The sequence below is a fragment of the Equus caballus genome, chromosome 3 (assembly GCF_041296265.1).
Source record: "Equus caballus isolate H_3958 breed thoroughbred chromosome 3, TB-T2T, whole genome shotgun sequence".
NCBI classification, from domain to species: Eukaryota; Metazoa; Chordata; class Mammalia; order Perissodactyla; family Equidae; genus Equus; species Equus caballus.
In genome coordinates this window covers 71,913,680-71,938,344 of record NC_091686.1, presented here as the reverse complement: position 1 = coordinate 71,938,344, position 24,665 = coordinate 71,913,680, and the positions used below count along the sequence as shown (strand labels likewise).

At 35.7% G+C, this 24,665-nt stretch overlaps 1 protein-coding gene and 2 pseudogenes across 2 annotated transcripts in view; all 3 read right to left on the bottom strand.

Moving 5' to 3' along the window:
* Positions 1-24,665, bottom strand: part of LOC100066444 (UDP-glucuronosyltransferase 2B31) — a 78,187-nt gene that overhangs the window by 39,664 nt on the left and 13,858 nt on the right. The window contains exons 2-5 of one of the 2 annotated variants that reach the window (XM_070262387.1): positions 21,168-21,315; positions 20,538-20,664; positions 11,135-13,434; positions 9,949-10,036 (exon numbers count right to left, since the gene is read on the bottom strand). The gene's annotated coding sequence lies outside the window, so the exon portion shown is untranslated. The remainder of the gene's footprint in view (positions 1-9,948; positions 10,037-11,134; positions 13,435-20,537; positions 20,665-21,167; positions 21,316-24,665) is intronic. The other variant, XM_001501740.4, reaches the window with a different exon arrangement.
* The window catches only part of LOC138915089 (adenylyltransferase and sulfurtransferase MOCS3-like), a 32,554-nt pseudogene continuing 16,666 nt past the window's right edge, over positions 8,778-24,665 (bottom strand).
* LOC100067777 (UDP-glucuronosyltransferase 2B31-like) lies at positions 9,013-23,677 on the bottom strand (annotated as a pseudogene).

Here is a 24,665-nt window from a genome sequence, read left to right as displayed (position 1 = left end):
AGACTCACTTGCCCCAGCAACAGAGGTTCCTGGCACTCCACGTTTTCAGGTCCACAAATTGCTGAAGGGCTTACTGTTGGGTGTGGCCTATACCCTAGGGTGGGGTGCATGCCCTGGGTGAGCTGGATTAAGTTGGTGATCTGGTGATTGGAGTAGACCCTGGACTAACAGGCCAGGGGAAGACTCCAATGGTGTCTGTCAGCATCTGTGTCAGCACATCTATACTAAGTCACAATAATGGCTGCTGCCAATGTCTCAGTCCTTGTAGCAGTCTCACCTCTCACCAAGATTCACCCAGAGCCTATCAGGTAAGTCTCTTTTCACCAAAGGACCATGAACCTTTTTTTCTGGTGATTTTAGATTGCTTTCTGAAATGGGTGAACTTGTGTTTGGGTCCTTTAAGAGCCGACTGTTGTCCCCTTATGTTCAATAGCTTTTCTGTGGTATTCCTTATTGTTATTACTAGGTAGCAAAGCCAGATATTATGAGCTTCATCTCAGTTGTGCTGAGCCCAAAGGATGCTTATAGCAGTAATGGTCCCCTGCTCAGATCCCCAACTCTTCCTGGGAAGGCTGCATAGCTTAGGATTGCCCCTGGCTGGCCATGAAGTGCTGTGGCTTGTGAAAGTTGCTCTTTTTCTTTCCAGAAATGAATTTCTGCCTCTTCTACCTCAGTCAGGACTATCCCTTGGTGTGCAGGTTCTTTTTATCCAATGTTCAGTTCTCTCTCATGGGTAATTGTCCCCATTGTAGTTGTAAATTGTTTGGTTCTGTGGGAGGTGGTGAGTTCAGAGTCTGCTCAATCAGACATCTTGACCCCTCTCTAAAGCAGCTATAGATAAGTTTGTACTTATTGCCATTTTGTTACTTTTTTCTGGGTGTTTTAGTATTCCTTCTCTTCCCTTTTTCTTCTCTTATTCTCTTCTTTTTTTATTTGATGGCTATCTTTAGTATTATGTTGGAAGGCCTTTCTGTTTATTTTTTGCATATTTATTATGGGTTTCTGATTTGTGATTACCATGGAGTTCATATATATATAATTTCAATGAAAATAATCCGTAACCAATCTATAAATGAAAATTTGGGTGAGTTTATTCTGAGCTGAAATCTGAGTATTATAACCTGGGCGAGTCTTTCCACAAAGAAACAGAGCACTCCAAAGAAGTAGGGGTATACAGGGTGGTTATATACCCTCAGAGAGGATGTTTGACATATGATTGAAATGTCCCTTTTCCAATAGTCACGAGGCTGCTCTGTCGGCACAGCAATCAATGGAAACAGCAGATAGGTTTGCTGTCTCTGTGAACACAGCAGGTTGGCAGGTCTGTTGCCTCAAGCTGGGTGGTCACAGATGAGTGCTGCAATCAGTTCCCAGCCTAAGGAAAGATGCTTAATCTTTAAGGAGATGCCAACGTTGGGAGGGGGAGGGAAGTTGCACCTTTATCTCAAAATGTCTAAGCAGATATACAATGCATGCTCAATGGCCACAGTCAGGCCCTTTTGGAAAAAACAAAGTCAGGCCTAATTAGGTTTATACCAAATGGCTTCCTCATATACTCCAATATATTCTATTGCTTGCCGTTTCAATTTGTCAGTAATAACCTAAGACATAAGTATCAATCTATATTAAGTTGATGGTCTCTTAGGTTTGACCTCTTACTAAAACCCCTACACTTTTACTTCCCCTCATATTTTATGTTTTTGATATCATATTACCTCTTTTTTGTTTGTGTGTATTCCTTAACCTCTTATCATAGAGATAAATATTTCTAGTATTGTTGTCTTTTGATTAATATGGTTTCTTATATCTAAATCATTTCCAAGTCCAGTATCAAATTTAGGTACTTATTTTGCAATTCTAAAGCAATCTTCATAAATTAGATTTTAATTTACAAGTGGTTAATTACTATTTGCTATGTGAACATTAATTTCAGTTTCTCTACAAATTAGCTTAGTTGATGAGGAGAAAGCTATATCAGTTAGGAGACTAAAAAGTAATTCATGAATACCCAGAGACTCAAAGTGTATTCTATATATACTAGAAATAACTTACTACCATGTTCTATGAAATATGGGGCATCTGAAACCTTTCGATGCTAGGCCTGCTTCTGATTGACATCTCTTTAGATTCCCTTATCCTTCTTCAATCAGGAGGAGCTAACATTCTGATAGGTTAGGATCAGAGTCTTTTTGAGGCCACATTTTATAAAGCACAGAGTCATCTTAAGGGCTGGTGCCACTTCCACCCTTTCTCTTTCATCTTCTTGCTTCAGACGTTTAGCAGAGTCCAGTCCACCAGGAATATTTATTCTCTTTCTTTTTTTCAGCTTGTTTTTCTTTTTCTCTAAATAATAATGACTGGCTTGAGTACCTGGAGATAGCTTGGTCATCCCTGGCCATCCTTTTTCTCAGTAGCTTCCTGAAAAGCACACTGAATAGGCCTATTTCAAAATTTAGGGGAAGCAAATAGCCTTGGATTACCTGCCAAGCCTAAACTGCATGATGCCTTTCAGACTGTTATCAATTACTGCCTAATGTTTATTTTAAAGTTAATTTCTTTCTGATAACATTTGTAGTGTGTACAGTGCCCTCAGGAGTTCTGAAAGAGAAACAAGTAAATGACAGGGCAGAATTTGGTAATTTTTGTACCTGCCTGCAATATCATTATAATGTTAAAATTTTCCACTCCAACTCTAAAGTATATTTCTTTTTGACCACAATGTTAATGCCAACGTCATTGTTAATCAAAGATACCCTTTGTACTACTTTAGCTCCAGCCATGTATATTTTGGTTTTTAACGTGATATCTGAGATAAACTGAAGTGATCATAAGAGTTTACCTTTTATGCAGGAAATTTCTTTCATCAGAAATTTCTATACAGAGTTAAAAGACTCATTACTTAGTTGTCCCCTATAAGGTAATTGGTCTAACTGTGGAAGCTGAGCAAGGGCTGATAAAATCATATTGGACCTTTCTTCTATCATTTTTATGACCACTGACCCCAGAGTAAACACAATACCATTTTCTCCAGAACTCTGGGAAAACTCTTCCATTTATTGTGGAGGAAGATTTGCTCCATCATAAAAGATCAACATCATAGCAACACTATTGAGATCCTTGCCAGTTTCCAAATTGTATTACTTTCTATACTAGATAAAATCCTTATTGCTCAGTGTACTTCCTATTCCAGTTCACCCCCCTACAAAAAGAAATGTAAGAATCCAAAAGTTTCCTGGATATCTGGTGAAAACTTCATGGTCATCTTTTTTTTCAACTTTTTGTTTTAAATTGATTATTTGCTTTTTCTCCCTGGAAAATAATGACCTAACCTTTCCAACATAAAAAGTTTACTGTCTTATCCTAATCATTGTTTAAAGCTCCTTTTTAAATTGGGATATAATTGACATATAACATTATAAAGGAACCCTACCAATATAAAAAGTTTACTGTCTCTTCCTAATCATTATTTAAAGCTCTTTTTTTAATAAATTGGGATATAATTGACATATAGCATTGCATAAGTTTAAGGTGTCCAATGTGTTGTTTTGATACCTTTATATATTGCAATATGATTACCGTTATAATATTAGCTAACACCTTTCTCAGTTCACATAATTACCGTTTTTGTGGTGAGAACACTTAAATCTAGTCTCTAGAATCTTTCAAGTATATAATAGAATATTGTTGACTATAATCACAATGCTGTGCATTATATCTCTACAACTTATTCATCTTAATGTTGCAAGTCTGTACCATTTGACTAACATCTTCTCAATCCACTCACTTCACCAACCCATGTAACCACTATTCTTCTCTCTGTTTTTATGAGTTTGGCTTTTTTACATTCCACATATAAGTGATATCATGCATTATTTGTCTTTTTCAGTCTGAGTTATCTCACTTAGCATAATGTCCTCAAGGCCCATCTATGTGGTCCCAAATGACAGGATTTCCTTCTTTATCATGGCTGAATAATATTCAATTGTGTGTGTGTGTTGTTTGTATCACATCTTCTTTACTCATTCCATCCATTGACAGACACTTAAATTTTTCCCATATATTGGCTATTGTGAATGATGCTGCAATAAACATGGTATTGTGGATATATTTTTGATATCCTGTTTTTTTGGATATATACTCAGAAGTGGGATTGCTAGGTCATATATAAGTTCTATTTTTAACTTCTTGAAGAACTTCCATACTGTTTTCCACAGTGGCTGCACCAACTTATATTCCTCACGACAGCACACAAGGGTTCGGTATTTTCTGGTATATCATTGAGTTTCCTTAAAACAACTATTTTTACTTCTTTATCAGGTAAATCATATATCTCCGTGTCTAGGTGTTTGGTTACTGGAGGATTAATGTGAACTTTTAGTGATCTCATGTTTCCTTGATTGTTCACATTCTTGGGATTTTTGTGTTGCTGTTTTCACATTTGAAGTTGCAGTCACCTACCTTAGTCTACTAACTGCCTTTAGGGTAGAAATGCTTTTGTCAGTCCTTCTATAGATGAGGCTCTGTCAGATCTTGTGTGAATACAGCTGTTTCATGCTTATTGCTCTCTCTTGTGGCAGAATTTTTAAGTCTGTATGTCTTCTCTCCATCCTATAAAGGGCAGGACCAGAGGCTGATAGCTTCCCTTTTGTTTTCCTGAAGCTCTCACTACAGGTCAAGTTTGTGGTTTCTCTCCTATCCCAGACCCTTAACTGATTTCTGCTCCTGCTCTTTAGGCTTCTAGCAAATCTTTCTCTTGTCACTGCCCTTGGCAGCATGTACAGGGAGCTTACCACAGAGAGGAGGAGTTGTGGGTTTGGAATGCAGTGTTCTGTGGGTGCCCACAGGCCATCTGGAGTATCTGCAGGAGAAGTTTGTGGACAGGCTTCCGGATAGAGTCCAGAACACGGTCAGGAGGAACTAAGTCCCTTTAATATCCTCTGGAAATCTTATATGCAACTCTCCTGATCTGCTCCCTTCCACAAATCACTGAGCACCTAATTTAATACTCTGGATGCTGTGAAAGAAATTAGTCTTTTGGTAGCATCCTGCACACGTGAAGAAGCTGAGTATTCACTCACTGGCTCTCCCTTTCCCCTGAAGGGGAAATCCTTGGGTTTCTTTTAGCCTTAAATTGTGCTGCCTTAGGGGAGGGTGATGCTAGCAAAATCCAGCTGCTCTTACCCTTTCCAATGCATCTAAACTCATATATTTTGCGCTCCAGCAGAGCTTTGGGACTTCCCCTCTGGATATCTGGACTTCTACAAAATCTCCCTAATCCATAGGTGACTGCCTAAATCAGTGTTCTCTAGGTGCTCCTGGACTGTGGCTACCAGGAGCTGGAACCAACTCACAATCTCCTGTTGATACTACAGCTGGTACTGGAATTTGTCTGCCTATTACCAGAAGCGTAGGTGAGCGAGACCTTTCCAGCATGCCCTGGCTATGGTGCTGGATCCCAAACCCCCACTAGGGCACTTTCGTTCATGGATAGCTGCCAATTTTTGCTGTTGAAGGAGGGGCAAACACAAGGGATTTCTTATGCCACCGGATTGCTTATGTCACACCTGAGGTACTATGGTCCATCCCCATGGGATGTTTACTAGCATTATAGTAGCGTTACATTTCGTCCTTATTATAATACTTTTAACCCAGTTGTTGTTACTTGCTTATATTCTGTCTTGCAAAGTAGAGTGTCTGGTGTTTTGGGGCAAAAACTGTGTCTACTCTGTTCCTCTCCTTATCCAGCACGTATGCCTGGACTATGCCAGTTACTTTAAAATCGTTCTCTGAATGAATGGCTGATACCTTTTATATGTTGCATAATGAGGCCTTAATTTAACTGACCCTATTCCAAAGTCTCCCAAATCCTATCCAATCATTAATCTAGCTTCTGTCTCTATAGATTTGTCTTTTCTGAGTATTTCCTGTAATCTTCACATAATATTTTAAAGATTCATCCATATTGTAGCATATATCAGGGCTTCGTTCTATTTTATTACCAGATAATAGTTCATAATATGGATGCACTACACTTTATTTATTGTGCAGCAGTTGATGGACATTTGTGTTTTTAAAAATTTTTTGGCTTTTATGAATAATGTTTATTAACATTCATGTGTAAGCTATGAATGAACATGTTTTCCTTTCTCTTGGGTATGTACCTAGAAGTGGAACTACTGCATCATATGGTAACTCTATGCTTCATCATTGAGAAATTGGCCGACTCTTCTCCAAAGTGACTGCACCATTTTCCTTTCCCCCTAGCAATTTATCATGGTCTCAATTTATCCATATCCTTGCCAGCACAGTATTTTCTTTCTCTTTGATTATAGCCAAGATAGCAGGGGTGAAGTCATATCTCACAGTGGAATCACACCTCATTGTGGTTTTTTCTTACCTTTCCCTGTTGCTTAAGGATGTTAATCACTTTGGCATATGCTTGTTTGAACATTGTATATCTTCCTTGGAGAAATGCCTATTCAGAACGTTTGTCATTTTTTTGATTGTGTTATCTGTCTTCCTCTTTTTAATTGTAAGAGGGTTTATCTATCTATCTATCTATTTATGTATGTATCTATCTATACATACATATGCATATATGTATAATCTAGAAATAAATCTCTTACATATAGTGTATAAAAAGACAAAGGTTTTGATATTGATTTATATCTTGCAAATTTACTGAGTTTGTGTATTAGTTTTAATATTTCCTCTGTAAGGTCTTTAAGGTTTTCTACATATAAGACCAGGTAATCTGCAAATAGAGATGATTTTATTTTATTCTTCCTGATTTGGATACATTTTATTTATTTTTGTTGCCTGATAGTCTGGATAGAACTTTAGTAAATGTTGAATAGAAGTAGTGAGAGTGAGCATCTTTGCCTTATTCTTGATTTTAGAGGAAATACTTTCAGTTTTTTGCCTTTGAGTATTATTGAGAAAGGTCTTTAAAAATGCCCTATTATGACTAGATTTGTGCATTTTGGTTTTTCTTTTTGTCTAATTTTACTTCGTTTATTTGGAGGATTTATTTGTAGATGTTAGCAAGTAAAAATTGCATTGTTTTGAAAGATTAAGGTATTAGTCATTATGAAGTATTTACCTTTATTTTTAGTAGTATTTCTGGTTTACTGTGTCTGATATTAGTATAGGTACAGCATCTCTCTTTGGTTACTGGTGAAATAAATCTTTTCCTACCTTTGTACTTACAATCTTCTTGTACACATTTGTGTAAGCATATCTTGTAAACAGTATATATAATTAATTTTGAAATCTAGTCTGACAATCTTTGTGTTTAAATGATTTAGCCTGTTTAGATTTACTGTTAGTACTGACATCTTTACATTTTCATTTACTACTTTATCCTGCATTTTCTTTTCTATTTGTACAATCTGCTTTATTTTTCCTTTTCTATTCTTCATTGCCTCTTTTAAAAGTATTTTTAAATTCAGTTGTACTGCTGTTTTCTTCTCAATAATACAAGTTTAAAGTACTCTTCCAAGTGATACTCTCTTAATATAATAATAAGCTGATAGTAGTAACAAATCCTGAATTGATGGTCATTGTGCTAGGCACTACAAATTCCACATTATTTTCCTTTGGAATATGAAAAAATTTAATTATTAAAGATTTATTTTATCAAAATTAAAAAGTTTTCTGCTTGAAAGGGAAGCGATCTGAGAGTGAGAAATCAACTGACCTGAATGGGAGACAATATTTGCAAATCAAACGTCTGATAAGGTACTTGTATCCATAGTACATAAAAAATTCTTACAATCCAATAATGAGAAGACAAATAACCCAATTAAAATTGACAAGGCATTGAAATAGGTATTTCTCCAAGTTAGATAAATAAATGGCCAACAAGCACAAGAAAAGATGCTCAACAGTTTAGGCTACAAGGGAAATGCTAATCAAGACCACAAGGAGAGACCACTTCACATCCACCAGGATGGCTATAATAAAAAAGACTGATGATGACATGTGTTCACAATGATGTGGAGACTTGGAACCTTCATACACTGCTGGTGGGAGTGTAAAATGGTGCAGCCTCCTTGAACATCAGTTTGGCAATTCCTCATAAAATTACCATATGAACCATAATCCACTTATAGAAGCTACGCAAAACAAATGAAAACATATGTTCACACAAAAATATGATAGCAGTATTCATATTGGCAAATATGGAAACAACCGAAATGTCTGTGAAATGATAAATGTATAAATAAAGTGTGTTATAGTCACATCATAGAATATAATTCAGCAATACAAACCTATAACAGGGAAGAAACTCAAAAACATTATCCTATGTGAAAGAAACCAGTTGCAAAAGGCCATGTATTGTATGATTTACTTTATGTGAAATGTCCAGAAGCACTAATCTATGGAGACTGAAATTTGATTAATAATTTCGTGGGCAGGGGGAAATGGGAACTTACTTCTAAAGCATGTTAGGTTTCTTTCTGCAGTGGTGAATATGTCCTAAATTTATATTATGGTGGTGATTTTATAGCTCGGTAAACATACCACATGTATTTCATTTTTATACTTTAAACAGGTGAATTTTATAGTATGTAAATTATGTTTAACTTTAAAATTTTTAAAAATAATTATAATAAAATCAATTTTGAGCAAAAGATATTTATAATTTTATAAACTTTAGGTACTGAATTCGTATCTTGTATGATATTTCTTCGATTTCCTCATTCTTTCTTTCTATGAGTTCTATCATATTTTTAAAAATGTGTCCTTTTCACAAATACCTATAGAACTTCACATTTTTTGTTTTGAAAATTTTTGCACCAGTTTATTATCCATTAAATCAATGGGCATAAAATGCATTTTGAAATAAATGTGTGGTTAAAAGTAAAAGTAGACATAAGAAAGGTTAATTCTTGTCAATGATTTCAAAATTAGCTTCTAAAACTGGATGAAACTCATATTCACTGTTAACAAGAGAACATATCTATAAATACTATCTATTAAAAAAATGTTGATACTTAGGATGGGTCATTAATGACTGTCTTCAAGGCATTGAGCAAATCTGTACTTGACATTGTACTGAAGTCCACTCCAACCACTGCTCCCTTGGTCTTCAAGAACAACGTTACCAGGTTGATCCACAGACAAAGGAATACCCAAGATAGGGATCCTGTGGTAGATCACCTTATTTAGAAACAGATTAGTATACACTTGAAATTGCATTAAACTGTCTTTCAGAGCTTAAAGAAAGAGGCACCTCCATCAGCCATAGGGTAAGTGAAGGCTACATAGAAAATTGATGTGTTTCTTATGACTTGAAAACTGAATACAAGTTTCTAGGGGGATAAATTGAAAGAGAATATTCTGGATTTAAAAAAGAGTGTGTGCAAATAAAAGGGGGCCATGAGAGAATGTATTCTCTTAATGAAGTAGTGAAGTCACTGAGTCTGATAAGTAGTATGTCAAGGCAAGAGAAAGTATGATGGTGGTGGCACAGGAATCAGTGGAAAGAAAGGCTGCACTTCATAATACAATGTATTATTACTTCATGAAAAAGACTGTGGACTTTTTTCCTGTAGAAAAGGGAGTCACTGGTAACAAAAAAAGGAGATGTTATATTTTAGTGGCACCTGATATCCCCCACAGTAGGGTAAAGGATTGGTATAAGGGGAGAATTAGGTGACAGAGAGATAACCTAGAAAGTTGTTGAAAAAAGGCTGTGTGAGAGATAATTACACATGAAGTAAAGATACATTGATTCTGGCAATAAGGAATGTGATTGTGCATAATAAAATGCCAAATATTATATCTTATCATTTCCCCTAAGACTGGGAAGTAAATATAAGGAAGTCAAGTTTTATTTTCGATGTTTTCAATAATAAATGTTCAATGAATTTACTTCCTTTTGAACTATTGTCACTCTGGTTGGCTGCTCCTCTCATTTCAGTGTTTATTTTCCAGTCTTACCAAGAAGGTCATTCTGGAGGATCCACTTATACAGACGAGTATTTGGCCCTAAAGTATTTGGTTTCTTGCCATCAAATCTCCATATAACCTGTTCAGATAAAGAAAATACCTATTTCATGAGTTGAACTTCATAGCTATAGCAGAATCTAAATAGATCAAGAGGCATCTAATTAAACCCCTTCAATATAACAGATGAGGAAATGAGGGCAAGAGATGATAAGTAATGAGAACCAATAAAACACTGATGTAATAGGAATGCTCATATAACATGTAATTATTTTTATATTGAATTATGTATGAATGCAATCACGTTGTTTCACACTTAGTGGTTAAACAATGAGATATTCAATCACCAATTTAAGAATATAAAAAATCTTTAGGTAGTCATTATAATTCTAGTGTGAAAAAATAGTAGCAAATTACTAATGATCTGCATATTTCTTTTGTTTTAACTATTTATTATATTATCTCACCTCTTACAGATTTAATATTAACCTCTTTATTTCTTTTTCAGTGATACTAGAAGTAGTTCTGATACATCCTTTTGTTTCATAAGTTATTTTATTACTTTTATGTCTTTTGATTTAAAAATCAGTGCAATCAGCTATTTGTGAGAATAGAATAATTCTGACATTTGACAATTTATTAATGATAAATAATTTCTGCTTACACATGTGCTTAGCTTATTTTAGATTACTAATTATTAACCACTACTTCCAAGAAAGATTTCAAGTGGTAATTTTTTGCATGAATCCTATATTATCACTATTGCTAGGTTTGGAAATCTTTTAAATACAGAAAAGAAGAGCCCATCCGCACTTCATAAACAACAGTATAGCAATTAGTAAAGATTGAATATCATGATGATTTTAAATTTTATTTAGCTGGCTAACACTTCAATGATGTGATACAATTCAGTGACAGCATTGATTAATATGGTTTCTTATAGCCAAGACATTTCCAAGTCCAATATCAAAATTAGTTACAGATTTTAGAATTCCCAAGCCATCCTCATAAGACATATTTTAATTTACAAATTGTTAGCATCTATTTGCTATTTGAGTGTTAAAGTAACTTCAGGTTTTCAGCAAGTTAACATAGATGATAAAAAGGTCTATCAGTTAGGAAACTAGATTAGTTCACAAATGCACAGAGACTCCAAGTATGTTTACTAGAAATCATTTACCTCCATATTTTATAGCAAAGGAGGCATCTGAAATTTTTTAATGCTAGGCTTGCTTCTACTTGACTCCTTTTTCATATTTCCTTCTCCATCATCAATCCAGAGGAGTTATCCTTTGATAGATTAGAAGCAGAACACTTTTAGGACCACATTTGATAAAGCACAGGATCACCTTAAGAACTAGACCCACCGCCACCCTTTCTCTTATGTTCTCTTGCTTCAGACTTTAGCAAGGCCCAGGTCACAAGGGCAGTCTTTTTTCCTTCCTTTTCAGGCCAGTTTTTTTTATTTCTCTGAATCATCATGGCTGCATAGGTACCTGGAAGCACCTTCTTGAGCCTTGGCCATCCTTTTTCTGAATAGCACCCTGAAAAGCACATTGAATAGGCCTATTCCAAAATTGAGGGGAAATAAAAGAGGCCTGGATTACCTGGCAAGCCTAAACTGCAGGATCCCTTTCAGACTGTTATCAATTCCTGCTCAAGGTAACTGTTAAAATTTAACTGCTTTCTGAGAACATCTGTAGTGTGCCCTTGAGAATCCTGCCAGGAAAAGGAGCAAATTACAGGGCAGAATTTGTTGATCTCTGTATCTGCCTGCAATATCATAATACCAAAATTTCACACTACATCTCTTAAATATATTGCTTCTTGTTCACAATGGTAATGGCAAAGTTATTGTCAGTCAGACACCCTCTGCACTATTTTAGCACCTGTCATGTATATTTTTGTTTGTAAACTAATATCTGAGATAAATTGGAGCTCACAGAATAGTTTAACTTTCAGGTAGGAAATTTCTGTAATAGACACTTTACAGAGTTAAGAGACTCATTTCTTAGTTGTCCACTATTAAGGTACTTTATCTTACACTTTGTGGAATCTGGACAAGGGCTGATGCAATCACATTGGCCCTTTCTTCTGTCATGTTTCTGACCATTGACCCCAGAGTAAACACCACAATACCATTTTATCCAAGACTCTGGGCAAATTCTTCCATTTCCTATGGAGAATGATTTGCTTCATCATAAAAAAACAACAGCATAGCAAACACTATTAAAAGAATTGATGCAAACAACTAAAGAGAGAAAAATCATGTATTACAAGGAATTATTTAGAGTAGTGGCTAGTTTTATAAAATTGTGGTGTAATATACATAACATAAAATTTACCATCTTAACCATTCCTAACTGTACAGTTCAGTAGTGTTAAGTACATGCACCTTGTTGTACAACCAATGTCCATAACCTTTTCATCTTATAAAACTAGGACTCTACCCATTATACAATATTTCCTCATTTCTCTCTTCACCAGTCCCTGGCAACCATAATTATACTTTCTCTGTCTATGAATTTGACTAATCTAGATACCTCACATAAATGGAATCATACAGTATTGGCCTTTTTGTGAGCGGCCCATTTTACTTAGCGTAATGTCGTTAAGTTTCATCTATTATGTAGCATTTGTTAGAATTGCCTTGTATTTTAAGTTTGAGTACTATTCTATTGTGTGTATATATATATATACCACATTTTGTTTATTGATTCATTCACCAATGGACACTTGGGTTACTTCCATGTTTTGGCTCTTGTGAATAGTGCTGCTATGAAGATGGGTGTGTAAATATGTCATCAGGATCTCAATATCAATTCTTTTGGATATACACCCAAAAGTGCAATTGCTGAACCAAATGGTAGTTCATTTTTAAATTTTTGAAGAACCTCAACTTCTTTTACATTAGTGGTTGTTTATGACAGACCTAATTCCTCATTTCCTTTCTGAGTATACAGTTGACATGAGATTAATTTCCTCTATTATGTATACTTGTGTAAATATGTGTGTCTCTGTGTGCCTATGTGTATGTTTGTGTGTATAAGCAAGAAATTAAATAGGGCCAGTACACAGTCTTGAGGAGGAAATGCTCTCAGACAATATTATATCTGGACTCTTCATTTATAAAGTTATTACCTACAGGCATACCTCAGAGATGTTGCCGGCTCAGTTTCACACCACTGCAATAAAACAAATATCGCAGTAAAGGAAGTCACACAAATTTTTTGGTTTCCTAGTGCCTATAAATGCTATATTTATGTTATACTATAGCCTATTAAGTGTGTGATAGCATTATGGCTAAAAACAATGTACATACCTTAGTTAAAAACTACTTTATTGCTAAACAATGCTAACCGTCATCTGAGCCTCAAGGAGTCATTATAATTTTGCAAGTGGAGGATCTTACCTCAATGTTGATGGCTGCTGACTGATCAGGGTGGTGGTTGATGAAGGTTGGGGCGGCTGTAGTAATTTCTTAAAATAAAACAATAGTGAAGTTTGCAGCATCAATTGACTTTTCCTTTCATGAACATTTTCTCTGTAGCATTTGTGATGTGATTGTGTTTGATAACACTTTACTCATAGCAGATATTCTTTCAAAATTGGAGTCAGTCCTCTCAAACTATCAATTTTGCCAGCTTTATCAACTAAGTTTATGTAACCCTTTAAATCCTTTATTGTTATTTCAACAGTCTTCACAGCATCTTCACCAGGAGTAGGTTCCCTCTCAAGGAACCACTTTCTTTTCTTATCCATAAGAAGCAACTCATCATTCACTGAAGTTTTATCATGAGAACGCAGCAATTCAGCCAAATCTTCAGGCTCCACTTCTAATTCTAATTCTCTTGCTATTTCCACCACATCTGCAGTCACTTGCTCCACTCAACCCCTCAGAGTCATCCATGAAGGTTGGAACCAACATTAAACTTCTATTGATGTTGATATTTTGATCTCTTCCCATGAATCGCAAATGTTCTTCATGGTATTTAGAATGGTGAATCACTTCCAGAAGGCTTTAAATTTACTTTGCCCAGACTCATCAAAGGAATCCCTATCTGTGGCAGCTGTAGCCCCACAAAATGTATTTCTGAAATAATAAAACTTTAAAATCAAAGTTACTCTTTGATCCATGGGCTGCAGATTGGATGTTGTGTTAGTAGGCAAGAAAACGACATTAATCTTGTTGTACATCTTCTTCAGAACTTTTGTGTGATCAGTTGCATTGTCAATGAGCAGTAATATTCAGTAATATTTTTAAAGGAATCTTTTTTTCTGAGAAGTAGTTCTCAACAGTGGGATTAAAATATTCAGTCAACCATGTTGCAAACACATGTGCTGTCATCCAGGCTTTGTTTTTCCATTTATAGAGCACAAGCAGAGAAGATTTAGCATGATTTTTAACAGCCCTAGGATTTTTGAAATGGTAAGTGAATATTGGCTTCAACTTCAAGTCACCAGCTACATTAGCCCCTAACAAGAGAGTCAGATGCTCCTTTGAAGCCAGGCATTGACTTCTCCTTTCTAGCTATGAAATATCCAGATGGCATCTTCTTCCAATATAGGGCTGTTACATTTACATTGAAAATCTTCTTTAGTGTAACCACCTTCATTAATGATCTTAGCTAGATCTTCTGGATAACTTGCTGCAGGTTTTACATCAGCACTTGCTGCTTCACTTTGCACTTTTATATTGTAAAGACGGTATCTTCTTTAAACCTCATGAACCAACCTCTGATAGCTTCAGACTTCTCTTTTGCAGTTTCCTTACCTCTCTCAGCCTTCATAGAATTGAATAGAGTTAGGGCCTTACTCTGGATTAAGCTTTGGCTTAAGGGAGTGTTGTGCCTGGTTTGATTTTCTATCCAGACCACTAAGACTTTCTCCATATTAGCAATAAGTCTGTTATGCTTTCTTATCATTCACATGTTTAATGGAATAGCACTTCTAATTTCTTTCAAAAATTTTTCCTTTGCATTTATAACTTAGTTAACTTCTTGGCACAAGAAGTCTACTTTTCAGCCTATCTCAGCTTTCAATATGCTTTCCTTACTAAGCTCAATCATGTCTAGCTTTTAATTTCAAGTGAGACATGTGTGACTCTTCCTTTCACTTCAACACTTAGAGGCCATTGTAGGGTTATTAAGTGGCCTTTTTAAAACACTGTTGTTTCTCAGGGGATAGGGATGCCCGAGGAGAGGGAGAGAGACAGGAGGAGAGTCCAGTTGGTGGAGCAGTCAGAACACACAGCATTTATCAATTAAATTCCTGGTCATATATGGACATGGCTCATGGCACCTTAAAACAATTACAATAGTAACATCAAAGATCATTGATCACATATTACACATTACCATAAGAAATACAATAATAATGAAAAAGTTTGAAATATTGTGAGAATTAACAAAATGTGACACAGAGACATAAAGTGAGCAAATGCTGTTGGAAAAAATGTGCCAATAGACTTGCTTAACATAGGGTTGCCACAAACCTTCAATTTGTAAAAAATGCAATACTGAAGGTGACATCAGAATCATGGTGGGGTGAGTTGTTCCCTTTGTCTCTACCCTCTAAGTTACAAGCAGTAGGACATTCGCAGACCAAAAAAGGGTCCTCTGCACAGCATATCAGAATCCCACAGAAATCCGTACAGCTATGCATCTGAAGGTGGGTGAACTGGACCTCCTGAGTTGATGGAACTGGGGGAGAAGTTGGGGCACATCCCAAGACTGGAGGTTCCATGAACTATGGTTGTGCCTGCGACCAGAGGCCCAAGGAACTGAGGTAAAATCCATGAATGAAGGCCCCAGGAATCCAGGCAGCCCATGCTCCCAGACATGCCAGGAATCTCTGTGAGGCCTGTGACCAGAGTCTTTAGGAAATGAGATGATACTTGTGACACATTCGTATGTCCCTCCCCTGGTAGTGCCTGAGAACCCTGGCCCTTTCAGAAGCAGGGGTTACATCTGAGACCCAATGGACCAGCAGTGGTAGAGGTACCTGTCACCTGAGGTTCCAGCAATCATCCTGGTGCCAGAGACCAGAGGCTTCAGGAACCACAACAACACTGGTGACACAACCCTACCTCTTTCCCCAGCAGTGGTGTGTGGTGTAAGTAACCTGAGGAATCAGGATATGCTGTGGTGCCAGAGACTCTGCACCTGTTGGTGGCACCACAGACACAAGTCCAGACAGCTGCGGAAACTTCATAGAAAACCCTGGTCCCCCAGAAGCAGTGGTGGTGTCTGTGATCTGATGTTCCAGGAATCATGCAGGTACTATAGACAAGAGGCTTCAGAAACCCAGTGGTGCTCACTACCCAAGTACCATTCCTCTTATGGCAATAGCTATGTTGCCCACAATCTTGGCTAACCCAGCAGCCTGGAGACACTGTGCGCCCATCAGAATTACTATTATTAAAAAGAAGAGAAATAACAAGTGTTGGAAAGGATATAGAGAAAAGGGAACTTTGTATAATGCTAATGGGAATGCAAAGTGGTGCTGTTACCTGAAAAACAGTATAGAGGTTCCTCAAAAAAGTAAGAATAGAAATCCAGAAATTCAACTATTCCACTTCTGGTCTTTATCTAAGGAACATGAAAACACTAATTTGAAAAGATACATGCACCTCTGTGTTCATTGCAGTATTTTTCACAATAGCCAAGACTTGGAAACAACCTAAGTGAGCATCAATGGATAAATAGCTAAAGAAGATGTGATATATATATATATATATATATATATATATACACACACACACACAATGGAATACTACTCAGCCATAAAAAGATGAAATCTTACCATTTGTGACAAGATGGATAGACCCTGAGTGTATTATGCTAAGTGATATAAGTCAGAGGGAGAAAGACAAATACCATATGATTTCACTCATATGTGGAAGATACACAAACAAACACATAGATAAGGAGAACAGGTTGGTGGGTAACAGAGAGGAAGTGTGGAGGGCAGGCAAAAGAGGGTAAGGTGGCACATGTGTTTGGTGATGGATGGCAACTAGACCTTGGTGATGAACACAATGAAATCTATACAGAAGTCAAAATACAACGATGTACATCTGAAATTTATATAATGGTATAAACCAATGTTACTTCAATTAAAAAATACAATATCTGTTATGTTCAATAAAGCAATTGGAATAAAACAAGGTAGGGACCACACTAATATAGATGCTTGGAAGGAGGCTACACAGCAGGATCATAACTCACTTTTAATTTTCACTGTTGTAGTTCTACTAAAACATTTGTGTTTATTCTAAGCAGATTTTCTGGAGAATTATTTTTGTTTAGTCATTAATATTTTATTGCTCTAAGAGCATTAAGAAAAAGTGTGTTATGATTGGAATAACATTGTTTTTCCTCTCACTTTCATAATAATTTATGCTTCATTTTAACCTTTGTCAGAATTTCCTAAACTCTCCACTTAAACCACTCCTTAAAGGCTGGAAGTTAAGAATTGTTGCCATTCCTGACACTGGTAATACTATTTGGAATTTCCATGAAATAGTCCTAAGATCTTTTTTTTTCTTTTTTTGGTGCGGATGATTGGCCCTGAGCTAACATCTGTTGCCAATCTTCCTTGTTCTGCTTGAGGAAGATTGTTGCTGAGCTGACATTCATTCCAATCTTCTTCTACTTTGTATGTGGGATGCCCCCACAGCAGGTCTTGATGAGTAGTGTGTAGGTCCACGGCCGGGATCTGAACTGGTGAACCCTGGGCCACCAAAGTGGAGCACAAGAAGTTAACCACTATGCTTCCTGGCTGGCCTCCTTAAGATCTTTATTTAATCCAGAAATATACACATATAGTTGGTTATTTGAGTGACCATATTTCTGGCTTATTTCGGTATTTCATCTTTTTCCCTGAAATCATATTATAAAATTAATATCCCTGTAGAATGTGCTATGTGTAACTGGCTGTAAGGGGCCCTCATCATCACCTCCCTGAGCCCACTAGGGAGAAGCTTCCCCACATTGGGAGAGGTACAACAGGCTTTCTGCAGCAGAGAGCTGGTCACCCTCTTGAGGAGCTCAGTTCAAACTATATAAAGGTCCTGGTGAATCCATTTGCCCAGAATTGTTTCAGAATTATTCTGACTTGTAGTCGCAGATCTTTGACAAGTAAACAAAATTATTGCCTTCTATAGTAGAATAATTCCTCATTGTTCAGTGTACTCTCACATTAAAAAAAAAAAAAAAAAAAAACAAATGTAGAGGAGCCAAGAGTTTTCTGAATATCTCATCAAAACTGCATATTCATTTATTTTTGGTCTTTCTGTTTTAAACTCATTATTTGTTCTTTTCTCCCTGGAGAATAATTATCTAATCCTTCTAATATAAAGAGTATACTTTCTCATCCTAATTGTTGTTGTAAAGCTTCTTTTCAAAGCTGTTTTTACAGAATAATGAAAATGTAATAAGTTTTCAAACTTTGCCTTGCATTCTCTACACTGTCCTGAGAATTCTTCAAAAGTACAATTCCACATGATGACAATGATTTCATATGAAAGTTAGTGTACTTTCCTATGACTAACATTGTACATCCTGGTAATCTGTGCAAGTCCAGTAACCTTTAGTAATGTTAATAGTTACCTGTGTTTGATGTTTTGTCTCATTAGCTCTCTGTCAATAGCCTTCTTTAACCATGCTCTAGAAGATTGTCCCCTATAGAACTGTAGTAATAACCTCTCTTTATAGATTAATCACTGAGCTGGACTGGTCATCTTCATTCTGTGACATCCTTACAAAAATAACACATGCTCATTGAATGAACATTTGGAAATGTATGAAAAATAATCAAAAAGGAAATAATATTTTCCCCTACTCTTCTTCCAGATATATCCTCGATGTGAATTTTTATGCATTTTTGTGCATCTTGATTATTTTTCTCTGTATAGTTTAATATAAGTATACTATGAAGTCAAAAGCATTTTAAAAAATCTTGTTGCATCTTTTCAAATGTCTTATTTCTTAATAAGAATAATTGTTTGTGCAAATAATCTCTGGGATCCTAATAATTAATGGAAAGCAAATAGTTTGGGGAACAACTTACTTTCTATAATAAAGACTATAGACAGGCTTCACAATCATTGACTTGGATTCAAGTCTTGTTTCTGCAACTTAATACCAACAGCTGCTATTACCAATTATTATGATCATACCTCTATTCATCCTTCCCCTTATCCTCCTTCTCGTCCTCCTCTTTTTTCACTCCTTCCCGGCATTGCCACTTTCCCTTAAAGTGAAGGGGGGCATCTTTCAAGAGCAGGTTTAGATTGAATAGAACTTTCACTTATCTTACCTCAGCCTTTACCCTTGTGAAAGCTTTCATATGATCCTATATGATTCATAATCAAAAGGGATATTGCATTAACCCTCTAATAAGATCTAAGTGTTATGTTGCTACCAATCAAATGGTAGACAAAAAAGATCTCTTAATTGATCATTTAATAGTTCATTAAAGGACGCTTGCTTTATATCTTAAAGGTATGCTATCAATTTAAAACATAAGATTCCTTCTTTCTCTCATGTGGAATATAATCCTATATACTAACAGAATTATTTTGTAAATTTAAACTGTGGGAAGTTTTCAGATCCAAGTGGTAGAAATTATTCAGTCTTTATTAAATGTACAGAATTTATTATCTTTAATATATATGAAGTGCATGTTTTCTCTTTAATCATTTTGACAGGCAGCCATGATATAGAGAACCATGTTCCCTGAGAAGTCTTTACTGAGATTTAGCACAGGCTTGGTTTGTGGCACAACACACTTGTTCTGATAAGCAAATTGCTTTTATGCTCCAGATATGAAAACCCTCCTGGATCTCAAATGAGGAATTGTTTAAATGCTGTGGCAAAGGCAAGTCAACACTGGGCTTGGCTGCCAATATTGTTGGGGCACACATTCAGATTGTTGAGGAATGATCTTCCCTTAATGCTAGAATACGGATGAAGAGCCTCCACCTTCACAAAAACTTTTAGCATTTCCATTTGCTTGTCTGATTGCCAGATTATACATTTACTTTTAAGTACTGCACAGGATATCTGTCCCCTATGACTTAGCTAGAAAATATAATCTTGATCTATTGGAAAACAGTTCTTATTAAATGAGAAATCACATCAAAATAAGCTGACGCACAGTCGTTATTAATAATATCCGTAATAGTAACGAAAATCACAATAAAGATAATTAATATTACCTCTGTATCACTGACTATGTGTCAGTAACATTTTAAGACTTTTATTTATATTAAGTAATTTTTTACACTGCATAAAAATAGGAGGTTGATATTATAATGATAAGGGTAGGTTTAGTCATATCTTTAATGTCTATTTTATCATCTTTTGTTGCCTGAATTCTTGCAACAATCTCTTAAATGGTCCTCATTTCTACTCTTTCCCCTTTGTAGTCCCACCCCGTGATTACACCTGAGTACTTTTTAAAAATGAAATCTTATCATATTTCTCCCTTTTCTCCTTTACATTGGCTTCCTAATGCCCTTATGAATTATTTCATTATTCCTAATGCCCTATCTTTATAATCATTTGTCTCTAACTTACCTCTCTAGCATGATCTGTGTCTTAACTCAGCCTCTTCTTATTAGACTAACCTAGAGTTCTTGGCCACTCTCATTATTACTTTACCGGCTTTACTTTTCACATCTTTCTCTCTCTCCAGCTCTTCTTCCTGTAACAGCACATTATTCCAGTCTCAATTATTGATGACTCTAAGATTCCTGATGGATGTTCTCTAGCTTGCTGTCTTTCCTTATTATAATATTTTTCATGCAATTTTTATTACTTGATTATATTCTATCATTCCAAGTTGAATGTTAGGGGTGAATGGGTGGAAATCGTTTCTAGAGTTTCTCTGCATATCCAGCACTATCCCTGCATTACGCTAAGAATATTCTTTGAATGACCGATACTTTCTTATGTGTTGAATAATGAGGCCTTAATTTAATTGACCCTATTCTCAAAATCTTCCAGGTATAATATTTTATTCCATAACGATAATGAAATTGAGATAATTACATGGTATTGAAATACTTAAGTTTCTAATTGGCAGGTCACTTTACCCAGCTTCCCATATCTCTCTCACTGTGAGTCTGACATACTAAATAAAGAACACAAATACCTTCCTACTGAAAATGCCAAGTAAACCAAGCAAAACAAACAGGAACAGATTACCTTAGGCAGAGGTCTAGCAGATTTGCAGTGGAGTCCTCCAACAAATTCAAAATGACGTCAGAGTGGGCAAGGAAATTCAAAATCCCATAGGTTTGAATGAGCCAAATTTCAGCTTTCCCCATTAACTTGGATAATGTAGTGGGTCTTCCTGAGTGGAAAAAAGCAAACAAATGTAGAGGAAATGAGAGTACTGTAGTGCGAATATAGCAGATGCTTTTCTAAAAGGAACTAGGAATGACATAGCCAAAGATGTTTAAAATTGTGGTGTGAAAATACAAATTTGTGTATGTGTGTGTATATATGTGTTTTGTATATATGTTGTTCACATATATAGACAAAAAGTTTAATAGATTTTTACCTCTAAGGCCACATCAGGATATTCAGAATCATAAACCGTTGTTAAACCTAAGCCACTAAGGAATTAAACATACATTTGTTTGTAAATCTGCAAAAGTAAAAGATGAAAATGTAAACAATGATTTCAACTGCTCAATGAATTAATCCTACCATACCCATGGAAACATCTTCCCCTAGAGTGCTCAGTCTAGTTTCTACATTTAGAAGGCTCTTCAATTGACCCTAGATTTTCCAGGTAAACTGTGAGGTTTCTGAGAGTATGGCTGCTCTGACATTTGGCTCATGTTAAGAGCTTAATAATATTTATGTATTAAATAAATGTATTTCAAGAAAGAGAGCTGGGAAGTTTTCATACAGTATGGCAATGGATGTGCTCATCTTGAATGTTGGCTCATTTTCTCTTCAACGGAGAGACTTAGTTTTCAAGAATATGGACTTAATAATGTGTATGTCCACCCTTCAACAAGTTTTTAGGCCTTTAAAACAGATGATTTGTAAGTATTTAGTGAAGGAATGTGTAATCATTAAGAATCCAAATTATAGATACCTGTGTCTTGGATAGAACCATTATATCTCTCAATGGTGAAGGAATCCTTCAGGTAACATGCCAAAATAGTTTATTTTTTAAATGAATCTTAACTATAAAAGGGGACACAATTTCCTCAATTCTCCATAGACAGTTGTGCTAGGCATATGCAATTTCTCAGTCTACGTGTCTGCTCTGGTCAAAGTATTTAGTGAAATTTCTAATGCCTTTTATTAATGATGAAAAAAGTTATAGCATAATTGATGTGTAGGATAAATAAACGAGCACAGAGGATTTGTAGGGCAGTGAAAATACTCTGTATGATACTATAAAGGTGGATAAATGACATTATAAGTTTGTCCAAATTTGGAGAATGTAGAACACCAAGAGTGAACCCTAATGTGAACTATGGACTTTGGATGATAATAATTTGTCAATGTATTTTCATCATTTGTAACAAACGTTCTTCTTTGGTGGGAGATGTTGAGAACAGAGCAGGCAGTGTGTTTAGAGAGCAGAGAATATATGGTAAATCTCTGCTTAATATTCTTGTGTGCCTCAAACTCCACTATAAAATAAAAGCTATTACAAAGAAATAAATAAACAGGAATGGATATATGATTGCTTAAAGAACTACTCACTGTTTCAATTTGTGGTTTTTGACTTCCTGGAGTGCCCTGTACTAGTAATGGACCACAGGGTTCTAACTGACCCTATAATTGAAGCATTTTTGTAATATTTTTGAGAGTGAGATATAATTTTATATATTCATCATTTCACTTATAAAAGGCAATTACAAACACACCTTCCAAGATACGAGGAAAATTAGGACTTCAAGCTACTAAAAGCATGGCTTACCTAGTGCTTCAATGTAAAGTTGATCCCACTTGTCATTAAATGTTTGGAACCAAAAGTCAAAATAAAGCACGTATATCATATTTTGTACCCTCTGCATGAATGTCGTTTGATCACTTAATTCTGACATAACAACAGGCACATAGGATGGTGGGAATGGAAGTCCTCCACTATATTTTTCAGTTTTATGGCCTGGAATGAAGCAGAGACTGTACACTACAGGTGTTTTCAGTAGCTTAGCCAGCAGCTCACCACACGGTCCAAAGGCATCTGTGAGAATGAGATCAAACCTTAACTCTCCTAGTTTTATTATAAGTCTCTTGTTCAAAACAAGATCTTGACAGAGATTTTCAATACAATGAGAATATTCCCCAAAGATTTCTTGCATTAATGAAAAATATGTCCAAAATGTATCTTTTGGCAGATCATATGTCTGTTTATTGATCAGTAGCATTACTAAAATCTCAATGTCATCTTTAGTTAAAGATGTTGGATAAATCTAAAATTTAATAGAAGATGGTTTGTTGGGATCAACAAGAATGGAAGCCGAAGATGTCAAAACAATCACTTTGTGACCTCTCTGCACAAGTTCCTGCAGGATTGTCTTCACACTGATCCAATGGCTATAGTCTGTGGGCCACACCAACACCTTTCCAGCACTCCCAGGGTAGGGTAACAACTCAGTTGCAGCAGCAGCAGAACTGAAAATCAATTTCCTAGACATCTTGTGGAATGCAGTGTTTCTTTTCAAATTGTAGTTCCCTTTTGCCATTCTGTGTTCATATCCAAGGAGAAATCAATCAGAAAGTTAAAATATAACTCCTGTACCTCAAAGTAAATGCATTATATGAAGAGTCACAGTACTTTAATGACAAGTTAAAAAAGCAAAAAGTAGACGACCTATAGTTTATACAAATTTGTTTAGTGTCTGTTTAATTATTATAAGTGCTATCATACAGCTATTAATCAATGATCTTGCATGTGGAAGTCACCTGTGTTATGTAATATATTTTAGAAGAGTGTCAAGAGAAATGGCTATTGAGAGGCAACTATGTCTGTAGTCTCCTTGACTCAAGAAGTAGAGATAAAGCTATTATACATTGAATCAGAATTTCTTGGATACAATACTTAGATTTTTTAAAATAAGAAGTTTGTTTACATATGTTTAAAATACCACACATTGCCACATGATAGTGTAAAATTCAATGTTTCATAGTATGTTTACAAAATAGAGCAACCATTGTGATGATCCGTTTAGGATTATTTTTGTCACACCACACAGAAACCTTGCTCTTTAGGTGGAACCCCCTAATATTTGTCTGTCTCAAGGCCTAACCAACCATTAACCTAGTTGCTGTGTCTAAAGATTCTCATATTCTGAGTATTTCTTGTGAATGGAAACATGAATTATGTGGTCTTTTGTGAGTTTCCTCTTTCATTTGCTGTAATATTTTAAAGGTTCATCCATGTTGTAGCATGTACCAGGGCTTCATTCCTTTTTATTGCCAAATTATATTCCATAGTATGGATATACCACTTTTTGTTTATTCATGCATCAGTTGATTGACATTTGTTTTTTTCAACTTTTGGCTATTACGAATAGCGTTGTATGCTGGACGGGAGGGAATCCCAGAATGTTCACTCTGCCATGATGCTGACGTCACTCCTCTTGTCAGGCTTTAGCCAGTACAAACAATACATATTTCTAACAATATTAACCAACCCATTAATTCGTAACTTTAGTTCCACCTTGGTTGTTA